Raw genomic sequence first — 11,368 nt, 5'->3', positions numbered from 1 at the left:
TTTCCTATCCTTGAACTTGCCCCCCCACAGCACCACCGCCAGCACTATCGGGAACAATTCAAGCAACGCCACGTTCCTAACCCAACCCCTCTCAAACCAACTCACCGGCCATTCACCCGCACACCACTGTCCTTCACAATACACACCAAAAGCCACCCCCCAGCAGCATCTGAAAACAAGTCAAAACTCTCCATCACCTCCCCCATGACCAACGTCCTGCCATTAAATCGTCCCAAAAACCCGTCCCAAACCTCCAAGTCCTTCCTCAATTCCTTCCCCAGCCGAATAAAACGGTGACCCGACACCACACCTGCCGTCGCCGCCGCCAACCTCCTACAAAATATCCTGCCCATCGGAATAATCCTACAAGCAAAATTCAACTTCCCTAACAAGGATTGCAATTCCTTCAAACGAATCTTCGGCCCCACCCTCGCCGACTGCACTGCAGCCCTCACATCAACCAATTTGTCCTCAGGTAACCTACACTCCATCCGAACCGTATCCAGCACTATGCCTAAAAAACACAACTCTGTAGTGGGGCCAACCGTCTTTTCTGCTGACAACGGCACCCCGAACTCCCTAAACACCGACTGCAACGAGGCCAACAGCAACCCACACACCCCGGAACCCGCCGGCCCCAAACAAAGGAAGTCATCCAAATAATGAATGAGCGACTGACACCCCGCCACATCCTTCACCACCCATTCCAAGAAGGAGCTAAACTTCTCAAAATAAGCGCAAGAGATCGAACACCCCATCGGCAAACACCCGTCCAGAAAAAACACCCCCTCCCAAAAACATCCCAACAAGCGCAAACTATCCGGATGAACCGGCAATAAGCGAAATGCGGCCTCAATGTCCGCCTTTGCCAACAGCGCACCCGGCCCCAACTTCCTAACCCAACTAACCGCCGTATCAAACGAGGTGTAAACAACCGAACACAATTCCGGATCAATCCCATCATTCACCGACGACCCCTTTGGGAAAGATAAATGGTGAATCAGCCGAAAAGCATTCGGCTCCTTCTTCGGAGCCACCCCCAACGGAGAAACCACCAAGTTCCCCAAAGGTAACTCCACAAACGGCCCGTACATTCTCCCCAAACTCACCTCCTTAGCTAGCTTCTGAGACCCCACTTCCAGGTGCATCAAAGCCGACCTTAAATTCTTACCTCTTCCACCCCCCGCATCCTCATGACAAGACTCAATCACAAACCCCTCCTCAAACCCCCTCCGCAACAGCTCCGCCCCCACCCTATCCGGGTACCTACTTAAATACGGCCCCATCGCGTCCACCCTGACCGGAGTCCGCCCCTTTTCCCCCCCCTCGGCCTATGCCCCCGGAAACACCAGCTGGCCCCCTGACTCCCCCCGCACCCCGAACACTCGTACTTAAACTTACATTTCTGACCGAACTTGCAACTCCCCTCATTGAACAAAAAGCACCAGCCCTTTGCCGAGGCAGCGGCAAAACCCGACTGCCCGCCCCCCCTCCCCCCCCTGCTCCGCACGAAAAGGCTGTCCCTGTCTACCAGCCCCCATCACCCTCATCCACAGCCCTATGTCTTTATGGTCCCACCGCATACCGGAGCGGGCCGCCTTCCTCTGACGAAACTGTTCGTCATACCGCAACCACCCGTATCCTCCATAAACACGATAAGCCTCCCCTATCGCATCCATGTAACAAAACAGAGGCGAACAACTATCTTGCGCCTCTCCCCGATCACAGTTGCCAAAATAGCAAACGCCTGAAGCCAATTGCTAAACGTACGGGGTATCAGCCTATACCGTCTCTTCTCTTCCTCCTCCTTCCCCAAATCCTTCCTAACCACATCCAAATTAAAGCGCTCCAGCGGGAGCAGCGAGAAAATATCCACGTATTCCCCCTTCCAAATTCGCTCCCTCACTTCCTTCTTTAAATGCGCCCCCAACGGGCCCTCAAAGCACACATACACCTCGCCCTTTGCCGCATCATCAACCCTCGGCCTGTCTTCCTCACCGCCAACCTGAGTCTCCACTGAGTCTGCCTAGGAGGGGAGCCTGCAGTACCTGGTCCCGCATTCCCGCCGTCTGCAGCCGCACGCGATGAAGGGGGCCGCCCCCCTCCCTGCACTGAGTCCCGCCGTGCATGTGGATTCCTCCCGAGCCGCGAGGACTTAGGGAGGGGTCGAGAGTGTCCCCCACTGCCCGGAGGGTCCCTAGAGGGGCTCCTAACTCGGCGCTGGACTCTGGGGGTGTCCTTCTCAATCAGGCGCACCGGCAGCCTAGCCCGCCGCGGCCGTTTTTCCTCTGACGGCGGGCAAACTGCACCCTCCGCCTCCCCCTGTAACAAGCCGGCTACCTGGTCTTCAAGCCAGCCTTGACCATGGACCTCCGCCGCTGCCCGCAGCCTCTCCAGGACTTCCTCGACACCCGACATAGTAAGCTGGGAGCTGGATAGGATGCCGAGATGTCCGCTCTCCTGCTCCTCTTCTCCCGAAATGGCGCCGGTTTGTTGGCTCCGCACCCTCTTGAATCTCTGCCCCCACCCCGCGCGACTCCGCCCCCTCACTATCCTGACCCTTCCTAGCCACTCCTCGGCCCCGGAGCCCAAAACCCCTCAGTCACTTGCACAAATGGCCCTATGCATGCTCAATTGCTTGCGTAATAACAGCCGAATTGTCACCATTCAGCAGAGGGATGACTTCTGGCTCTCCACCTTGTTAGACCCTCGCTACCGGTCCAAAATGGGGGACTTTTTTACAATCGGAGAGGGAGGAGGACAAACTAAACTACTACAGTGATATCCTATGTAGTCAGTTGGCAGCTGCCTATCTGCACCATCGTCCATCCTCTAGTAGGTCTGACCGTAGGGCCCTCTATGCTCATGTTCCACTGCCATGGCTGCTGGGGAGGGGTGGAGTGGCAGGAGCAGTACCAGCTCCATCAGCAGCAGCCTGAGTCTACAGTCGCTGATGAGCAGCTTTCTTCACCCGCCTAGTGAAGAAACTACTCACCAGCAGGTAGACATGGAGCAGGACCTGAACCACCAGGTGGTGGCATACTTGGACAGCACCCTGCCAACTCACATTGAAGATCCGCTGGACTACTGGGCAGCCAAACTGGATTTGTGGCCGCAACTTGCCGAGTTTGCCCTGAAAAAGCTGTCCTGCCCGGCCAGTGGTGTGGCATCAGAGTGGGTGTTTAGTGCGGCGGGGGCCATAGTTAGCCCAAGAAGAACTCTCCTGTCCACCCAAAATGTGGAGAGACTGACCTTTTTTCAAGATGAATCAGGCGTGGATCAGCCAGGATTTCCACCCACCAATGCCTGATGCATCAGACTAGATCATCCATGGTGCCACACCAACACTTTGATACAAGAGACCGGTTTCTTCTGACTACCTGCCTCAGCTACTACTTTGATGCTGCAACCCGCCTGATGCCACACATCTGATGCCAAGTGCTCCTTCTTTCACCCACCTTTGTCAGCGGGTACTGGTATTGTCACCCACCACCCCACTATGTTACTGTGTCACTTTCTGGTCTCCTGATGCAGCTGCTGCTGCCATCTGCACACTATGTCACCTTGCCACTCTGTGGTATACTGATGCTGCTGCTGTCATTTCCACACTATGTCAACTTGCCACTCTGTGTTATCCTGCTGCTGCTGCCATATCCACACTATGTCACCTTACCACTCTGTGGTATCCTGCTGCTGCCATATCCACACTATTGGAAACAGGCGTCGTTCCACTAGAGAACAAAAAGAATGGCGCACCATAGGGTAATAACGTCAAGAGATGAGAAAAATAGGTATCTCCACTGGGGAGGCTCACCTGATGGAGTTGTGCTAGTTTAGGCACAACTCTAATGAGGACATATGTTGAATTTCCATAAACTCCTTGCAACGGATGGTATGCAGCCCGGGATGGATGCTCCTGTTCAGGGATGCCTGGAATCCCGCTGAAAGCCAGTAATTCAAATAAAAGAAAAAGGTATCCCACGGCGCAAAATCACCCAAAAGTCGGAGTAATAACGATTCTTGTTTAATTGAGGCAAGTGGTACAACGCGTTTCGGGGTTTAACCCCTTCTTGAGGTACAATTGTCTTGCATACATACAAATAAAAATGCATACATTTAAATATAGTGAAAAAACCGCCAAAAACACACAAGGGGCGGGGTAGGAGCGGGTCAGTGGGCGGTACTGAATAAGCTATTGAGGCTAGGTGAACAAAGGGGTTAAAACACTCAGCTGCTTGTTAAACATATTTTTAATATGTGTCTACAGTATCCCTAACCAAAGGGAGATATCTCACAATACTGCGATTTTTATTATTTATTAAAATACATGCGTAATTAAATAAAGAGTGCCGGATGATGTAGGACCTTAAGAGGTCATGTGAGGCGGTCACATGACTGTGCCATGTGACCGCCGTCAGTAGGAGACTGTGGACGTCTATGGGGAGAAGAATGGCCGCTGGATACAAGGGGCGGTCACCTGGGGGAGCCGCCGGTCACGTGTAGAGTGACGTCACGCTCCGTCTCCAGGTAACTGGACGCTTCGGCTGCGTCAAAAAAAAAAAAAAAAAAGGGGGGGGGGGGGGAGTGTCAGGCCGGACTGGTTTAAAGATCAGTGTCCGTGCTGCACCGGCTAAATACAGTGGGACCTAGTGATATCGATTCATGCAAAGAGACCTATTGGGGGGACATAGTTTTAGATTAAAATATAATAAATAGTAGATAACTGACATGAATAGCATTAAAAACCACTAGAAACTGAATTAAACTATATTAAGAAAAGTCAGGGAATTGGGACATGAAATTATATTCATTTTAGACAGCTAAAACGTAATAATTGGAAATCAACTATATTAAATATATTAAATTAAAAAACTAGATATAAAAAAAAAATAGGATTAAATATGTATACTTAATGTATAAGACACATCTATTTGTTTCATAGGGTGGCAACAGAAGCAGGATACGAGGGAAATAGATTAAAGCGTAATATATAATATCTGGTTTGTTGGATGACTTGATTATGTCCGGTTTATTAAATACTGTAGGGGGGGGGAGGTGGTTGACGAAAAGTGAGTGTCCATTTGGACGGCGGTCACATGGCACAGTCATGTGACCGCCTCACATGACCTCTTAAGGTCCTACATCATCCGGCACTCTTTATTTAATTACGCATGTATTTTAATAAATAATAAAAATCGCAGTATTGTGAGATATCTCCCTTTGGTTAGGGATACTGTAGACACATATTAAAAATATGTTTAACAAGCAGCTGAGTGTTTTAACCCCTTTGTTCACCTAGCCTCAATAGCAGTACCGCCCACTGACCCGCCCCTACCCCGCCCCTTGTGTGTTTTTGGCGGTTTTTTCACTATATTTAAATGTATGCATTTTTATTTGTATGTATGCAAGACAATATCCACACTATGTCACCTTGCCACTCGGTGGCCTCATCATACTGCTGCCATCTACAGACTATGTCATTGTGCCACTCGGTGGCCTTCTCATGATGCTGCTGCTGCTGCATCCGCCACCTCCAGACTTAGTCATTGTGCCACTCTGTGGTCTCCTCATGCTGTTTCCACCTCACCACTATGTCATAGGTCCACTCTGTGGACTTCTCATGCTGTTCCCACCCTCCCCACTCCATGACTGGGCCACTATTTTGCCTTTCGGCCTGGCTGACATCATCATTTATTTGACCTTTCTTCTGATCTGTCAGGAGGAAGGAAAAATGAGACGCACAGCGGATCCTGTCTGTGTAGCAGCTGTAAGGCCTGTATGGTCCCATCAGAATTGGCTTATGATTTGGTAGCCAAAAGCAGGAGTGGGTACAAAACACAGAAGACTTGCAAATATTCCATTCACGTGTCATCTCTGATTTGGATCCACTGCTGTATTTTTGGCTTTAGCAATACTGATGGATTACTGACCGAATGCTGACCGAGTGAAGGCTGATACTCCACAGACAGGATCCGTTTATTTGGGGTTATTGTTCTGACGGATCAGAGGAAGGGCAAAATAATCAGTGACGTCAACACAATCTTACTGCTGACCCCCTCTCCACTCTGTCGGGGGCTCTACTTGTACAAGCGTTTAATAGAACAGGTTCTGTAGACATCTATGTGGAATCAGCTGACGGCGGTGTAAAAGGAGTGCGCTTCTTCTTGGCGCTAACATCAACCTGTAAGGCTCAGTTCATACTTGAGTTATTTGGTCAGTTTTAACCCCGTGACTGCCCAAATAAGTGCAGTTTGCAGTGATTCTAAGAGCGACGCCTGTCATACTGACTCACAGTATTATTTCACTACCACAGCAGACTCCCTATGTGTATTACTGCAAGGCACAGTGTTCTACACCGCTATACAGGCACAGTGTTCTACACCGCTATACAGGCACAGTGTTCTACACCGCTATAAAGGCACAGTGTTCTACACCGCTATACAGGCACAGTGTTCTACACCGCCTATAACGGCACAGTGTTCTACACCGCTATACAGGCTCAGTGTACTACACCACTATACAGGCACAGTGTTCTACACCTACTATACAGGCACAGTGCTCTACACCACTATACAGGCACAGTGTCTACACCACTATACAGGCACAGTGTTCTACACCGCTATACAGGCACAGTGTTCTACACACTATACAGGCTCAGTGTTACTACCACCGCCTTATACAGGCACAGTCGTTCTACACCACTATACAGGCACAGTGCTCTACACCCTATACAGGCACAGTGTTCTACACCATCTATACAGGCACAGTGTTCTACACCGCTATACAGGCACAGTGCTTCTACACCGCTATACAGCACAGTGTTCTACACCGCTATACAGGCACAGTGTTCTACACCGCTATACAGGCACAGTGTTCTACACCGCTATACAGGCACAGTGTTCTACACCGCTATACAGGCACAGTGTTCTACACCGCTATACAGGCACAGTGTTCTACACCGCTATACAGGCACAGTGTTCTACACCGCTATACAGGCACAGTGTTCTACACCGCTATACAGGCACAGTGTTCTACACCGCTATACAGGCACAGTGTTCTACACCGCTATACAGGCACAGTGTTCTACACCGCTATACAGGCACAGTGTTCTACACCGCTATACAGGCACAGTGTTCTACACCCGCTATACAGGCACAGTGTTCTACACCGCTATACAGGCACAGTGTTCTACACCGCTATACAGGCACAGTGTTCTACACCGCTATACAGGCACAGTGTTCTACACCGCTATACAGGCACAGTGTTCTACACCGCTATACAGGCACAGTGTTCTACACCGCTATACAGGCACAGTGTTCTACACCGCTATACAGGCACAGTGTTCTACACCGCTATACAGGCACAGTGTTCTACACCGCTATACAGGCACAGTGTTCTACACCGCTATACAGGCACAGTGTTCTACACCGCTATACAGGCACAGTGTACTACACCGCTATACAGAAACAGTGTACTACACCGCTATACAGGCACAGTGCTCTACACCGCTATACAGGCACAGTGTTCTACACCGCTATACAGGCACAGTGTTCTACACCGCTATACAGGCACAGTGTTCTACACCGCTATACAGGCACAGTGTTCTACACCGCTATACAGGCACAGTGTACTACACCGCTATACAGGCACAGTGCTCTACACCGCTATACAGGCACAGTGTTCTACACCACTATACAGGCACAGTGTTCTACACCACTATACAGGCTCTCTGCGGACAGGAAATAGCAGTTATTTTTATCCGATTCGTCGCGAATTTTTTCGGAAAATTTGGTACACCGGCCAAATAAAATTTTTTAGAAATTCCCTCATCTCTAATTAAAAAGTGGCAATTTATTCAGCAATCAATTATTATAAAATCAACACTTAAAAAATGCAATAAAATACAATCTCACACAATTGGTAAATATCAATAAAATAAGACCGCAGGATAAATGCACACTGGTGGTGCCGTATCAAAATATGCACGGATTATGTCCTTCAATCATATAGGAATATGTAAATGTAAGGTAATTTCATCATATAAAGTCCATAGGGGGTAAATCGTCCCAAGTCTAGCAATGTTTGGAAAACAGTCACTTCCTTGGTTGTGACAGTATTTTCTCAGAAGTATTCCCTTTCATAGGGACAATCGTTCGTTCAAATATGGGGACAATGGATAAGTCCGGAGAACAGGACCTGGTATTCCAGTTGGTATTAGTGGTAAATACAAGTGGTGAGTGAATTGGTATCTTACCCGTGTCGAATCGGGAACGGTGCTTAGAGATTATATCTCTCAGATCTCCACTCACCACGTTGTACCGGCGTCTTCCTCTCCCGTTTGGCGTCCTCGTCCGAGACTTCCGGGTCACGTGGTGGTCGTCTCGCGGGAATTGCCTGTTTGGTCCGGTGTTTCTTACGAATATTTCTGATTCAAAAATTTTATGGAGCGCTCCAAAAATCTGGATATCGTCGATCCTCTGTAGTTGATCCGGATCTTTCTTTGTAGGGGTGAACTACGCCAGACGCGTTTCGGGGACCTCTCTCCCCTTACTCAGTGGCTCAATCCCCATTGCAATGTCACCTCCTTTTATAGTCCATTATCAAAAACCTGGAACGGAATCGAATATTGGCTTCCTATGGCGTCCATGCGTTTTTAGTGCAGTTTTTCTTGTGCATATGCGTTTTTTGCATATTGTCTCCATCTGGTTGCGATTAAGCTGTATAGTAAAGGAGACATCTCTGCGGTATTGCTTTTACAGAAAAACACTTTAAATGCATATATAAGAATATACCAATACAAATTACTTAAAAAGTATTGTTAATATATTTTTTATATATATAGGCCCGAATACGTCGGCCACATACAACTTAAATCCACATTCTAACTGACAAAAACCACCACGTGACCCGGAAGTCTCGGACGAGGACGCCAAACGGCAGAGGAAGACGCCGGTACAACGTGGTGAGTGGAGATCTGAGAGATATAATCTCTAAGCACCGTTCCCGATTCGACACGGGTAAGATACCAATTCACTCACCACTTGTATTTACCACTAATACCAACTGGAATACCAGGTCCTGTTCTCCGGACTTATCCATTGTCCCCATATTTGAACGAACGATTGTCCCTATGAAAGGGAATACTTCTGAGAAAATACAGTCACAACCAAGGAAGTGACTGTTTTCCAAACATTGCTAGACTTGGGACGATTTACCCCCTATGGACTATATATGATGAAATTACCTTACATTTACATATTCCTATATGATTGAAGGACATCCTCCGCGCATATTTTGATACGGCACCACCAGTGTGCATTTATCCTGCGGTCTTATTTTATTGATATTTACCAATTGTGTGAGATTGTATTTTATTGCATTTATAATAATTGATTGCTGTAATAAATTGCCACGTTCTATATGACCCACATAATTGAGTTCCAGTCTTATACTATTTGTTTCCGTTTATCTCCTTACTGATCGGGTGATCAGTTTTAGACTAGAGCAGGCTGTAAAGGAGGTGAGCTATCCTCTTCAGTGTTATTGTATTACTTTCTAATTAAAAGGTTATGAACACAAAGGGGGGAAATATTATCGGTCCTTAAGTCTAAAATTTTCCTTCACGGCTTCCATCTTGGATAAATAACGAGTTCATTTCATAGTAGAAGTCATTGCGGTTATACAGCGGTACCTGCTGCAGTCACATCGCAGGGCACCTACGGGGTGTCGGGGACAATCCTCATTCTGTCTGCTTATGTGCGGGGGTCACTGTGTCTGAGGGGCTGGGAGCTACATAGCACCCAGTGTCGGTGCCGAGGACCCACAAGTAAATTCCTTCTGGGGCCCACTCTACAGCTACATCACCAGCACCCTCAAAATGACTATGGGAGTCCCTGCAGCGATTCTGAGAAGGCAGGAAAAACAGAAAGCGGCCGCCCTGCCTCTGTACCTAGAAGTCCTCTCAGCCGCCTGATGCTGTGTGTATCTATATGCAGTGCAGTCTGTCTACTGTGCCTCTTGTGCAGGGGGTGGGGGGCCAGGGGCCCACATTGCTCAGGGGCTTCACCGATGGTCCCTTACGTGTTTCGGATGGTGCCGTTACATCCACACTGGGGATCATTTATGAGACCGGTCCCTTCTCTGCCCCGCGCCGTAACAAATGGGACTTACAACTATTGTTACGACAAAAATAGTCACAAGTCCCTTAATTAATCTCCCCTCTGACTCCTGTGCTGTGAATAAGGATGTAACGGCGCCATCAGAAACGCGTCAGAGACTCGAGGAGACGTCTGGAACGTTCGGACTAATAAAGAATACGGCTTCTAACCGAGGGCTGGAGATTTTCCCATTTCTACAAACCTACAGAGTCTGCCGGTGCCTGACCCAGGACTGTTGTCCTCTCTGCCCCATTTCCGTGTGTGGGGACCACGCGTTTTATCCAGGATTTACGGAGAGCGCCACATCTCTTTTTACTTAGAGCTGTTTTGTGGTCCCAGATAATGAAAAGATCACTGAAATCTGTTATAGAGGGGTCTAGAGCGCGTGACATATTACCTGCGGGTGCCTCTCCTCTCCTATCCAGGGACATACAGTGGGGGAGATTGTCCACCTTTCACTTTCCAAAGGAGTTCTGCAAAATGTAACTAGAGGTCCCTCTAGTGGAAGCGTGGAGGAGACACATTTACATGCAGGGATCTCCTCCACAGTATGTGGAGCAGTGATCACTAATGCCATCGATCGTCCCATTACAGAAGCGTTCCTTCCTAACAATCTCCTGCTTGTCAGTAGAGGAGAAACATTTACATGCAGGGATCTCCTCCACAGTATAGGGAGCAGTGATCACTAATGCCATTGATCGTCCCATTACAGAAGCATTCCTTCCTAACAATCTCCTGCTCGTCAGTAAAGGAGACACATTTACATGCAGCGATCTCCTCCACAGTATAGGGAGCAGTGATCACTAATGCTATCATTCGTCCCCATACAGAAGCGTTCCTTCCTGACAATCTCCTGCTCGTCAGTAGAGAGACACATTTACATGCAGCGATCTCCTCCACAGTATGTGGAGCAGTGATCACTAATGCCATCGATCGTCCCATTACAGAAGTGTTCCTTCCTGACAATCTCCTGCTTGTCAGTAGAGGAGAAACATTTACATGCAGCGATCTCCTCCACGGTATGTGGAGCAGTGATCACTAATGCTATCATTCATCCCCATACAGAAGCGTTCCTTCCTGACAATCGCCTGCTCGTCAGTGGAGGAGACACATTACATGCAGCGATCTCCTCCACGGTATGTGGAGCAGTAATCACTAATGCTATCATTCGTCCCCATACAGAAGCGTTCCTTCCTAACAATCTCCTGTTC

Source organism: Bufo gargarizans, chromosome 1, assembly GCF_014858855.1.
Source record: "Bufo gargarizans isolate SCDJY-AF-19 chromosome 1, ASM1485885v1, whole genome shotgun sequence".
Taxonomy (NCBI): Eukaryota; Metazoa; Chordata; class Amphibia; order Anura; family Bufonidae; genus Bufo; species Bufo gargarizans.
This window is presented reverse-complemented; position numbering follows the sequence as displayed.